The following is a 2,804-nucleotide window of genomic DNA, read 5'->3' as shown; positions in this document are numbered from 1 at the left end:
AACATGCAGGTTTCTACGTCTTGAGAGACTGAAGCTTCCTATCCCACAGGTACTCGGGCACGAGCTAGTTGGACATCTGCAGGGGGACGCCATTGGCTTCACACCTGCTCCCAGCACATGTGCTGAAAACACACCCAGTTTACAAAATCAGCAGAATGCCCTATCGCTTTCTTTCAAAGCTAAAATAATGGGCTTTCTTTCCTTGGGCAGGCTTACGAGGGACTATGACTCAGCCATGAACAAGGAGTGAATGTCTGACACCTGTTACCACGTGGATGGACCTTGAACAGACGATGCTCATGGGAGAAGCAGACACATGAAGGGCTGCACAGTGTGTTTATTTATATGAAATGTCCAGAAGAGGCAAATCCACCGGCAAACAGTGAGTTAGCGACTGCCAGGCGCTGGGGAGGGGGACAGGGAGGGACTGCTTTATGGGGATGGGGTCTCCTTTGGGGAGATGAGAATGTTCTGGAATTATATAGAGCTGGTGGTTGCACAACCCAGTGACCGTACTAAATGCCATCGAACCGTTCACTTTCAAACGGTGAATTTTATAGGATGTGAACTTCACCTCAATGAAGAAAAATACCCGTTTTTAAATAACCGAGCTTGGGACCAGGGTCGGGGAGGAGGGCTCCCGTTTGTACCGCTAATATAGCTTTTGCGTATTCCCCAATATGCCAAAGGGTCCCCCCCCAATGGTGAACGGGCCAAGTATCATTGCAAGGTCATGCAGGTGGTGCATGCTTTGATAAAATGCACCAAGGCGATGGGACAGGTTGCTGAATTATTTCTGCTGCCTTCACAAGGAGCGGGAAGACCTGTGGTTGTTGTCTGTTTGGCACGGAGGCTGGTAGGTATTCATTAGGAAAAACGACCAACCTTCAGAGCCTGAGAAGGCACCACGCTTCCATAGACCAGTGTTCCAGTGCAAAGACCGTGCTCGTGTCTGGCTTTGCTGACCAGCTGATCCGCCATTGTCCCTTTGCGCATGCCAAACTTACCTTCATGGGGCAAGTCTCCACTGGCCTTCCATGTACAAGGGAAAAAGCAATAAGGTTAGCTTCTGTTTCTCCAGCTGCCCAGGACAGGAGGGTCCTGCAGTGAGTACTAGGAGACTGGCCAGGTTCTGGAGGGACCTGGGCATGGAGTCCTGGCCATGGTGGCTGCTGAGCCCCTCTGGATAGAAGGATGGAGGGGGGACATGGTGGCCAACACCCCTTCCAGCTCTACATGTTCCTGAAATTCTGCATGTGAGTCTTCTTGTGGTGGACACACAAAATGCCTGGTGAGTGATAAGATGAAATGCAACCAGAAGAAGGCAGGAAATGAGCCAGCCCCATCTTCCTTCCTCACGCTGGGGAGCGGAAGCCCCACGGAAGCCCCACCTTGAATGTTGGGGCACCTGGGGTCCTGCAAGCCTCAGTGATGAACATGGGATAGCAACACGGCTGCTATGGAAAACAAGTAAGTACGAGAGACTTTCTCTGTGTGTGCTGATTGCATCTCCTTAGAGGAGGTGATATAAACATGTGCCCCAAACATAGTGACCAATGTAACGATGATCCTGTCAGGCACTATGTAAAAAACAACAAACACAGATGCAAACATCCATGATGAGCTAAACATTACTCTTTGAGATAAGGACAGGACCAGTGAGGTGAATTAATTAAACATTATGAGGGGTCGATGGTCATTTGGTCAAGAGAAATTGTCCAATGTGGCAATTCTTTCAGTTGAAAAATGAAATAAGTGACGAAGGAGGATTTGAGAATATTTGTGATGAGCATGCTTCTGTTAAAGTCAAGAGGGTAGAAATATAAAAAGAATAGGTAGGTGGCTGGAAGGATGGATGGACGGGTGGATGGATGGATGGATGGAAGGATGGATGGAAAGATGGATGTATTTATGCATGGATGGATGGATGGATGCATGGATGGATGCATGGATGGATGGATGGATGGATGGATGGATGGATGGAAGGATGGATGGAAAGATGGATGTATTTATGCATGGATGGATGGGTGGATGGATGGATGGATGGATGGATGGATGGATGGATGAGTAGATGGATGGATGGATGGATGGATGGATGGATGGATGGATGGATAGGTGGATGGATAGATGGGTGGATGGATGGATGGATGGATGGATGGATGGATGGATGGATAGGTGGATGGATAGATGGGTGGATGGATGGATGGATGGATGGAAAGATGGATGTATTTATGCATGGATGGATGGATGAGTAGATGGATGGATGGATGGATGGATGGATGGATGGATGGATGGATGGATGGATGGATGGATGGATAGGTGGATGGATAGATGGGTGGATGGATGGATGGATGGATGGATGGATGGATGGATGGATGGATGGATGGAAGAGTGGGTAGAGAGGACAGAGGTTGCCAGTGCTCTGACATTAGATTCTAGTTCAGTGAACTCATCATGGGAATTCTCAGTGATGTCTCTGGATTGGATCCTGCCTATGGGTCTCTCTGGCAGGCTTTACTTGTTGGAGGCCTCATAATGGGGCCACTACCTTGGGCCTCCCCCAACTGTCATTTGCCACTCGAACTTTCCAGATGGCTCACCTCAATTACCCTAAAAAGAAAAGGGAAGCCCACCACATTGGTGAGAAGTACAAGGATGTCATTTCTCTCAAAGGGAGGGACACTTCCGTAACTTGGTTTTGCATCTTTATCTCTTGTTCTGAGACTGCCCTTTGATCTGATCTCTACAACATCTGATTTTCTACTCTTCCTGTCGAGAAATCACAGAGAAGGCCCTAAACCCAT

This window comes from Zalophus californianus, chromosome X (assembly GCF_009762305.2).
Source record: "Zalophus californianus isolate mZalCal1 chromosome X, mZalCal1.pri.v2, whole genome shotgun sequence".
NCBI lineage: Eukaryota > Metazoa > Chordata > Mammalia > Carnivora > Otariidae > Zalophus > Zalophus californianus.
The sequence above is the reverse complement of the archived record's forward strand: the minus strand, read 5'-3'. Positions refer to the sequence as shown.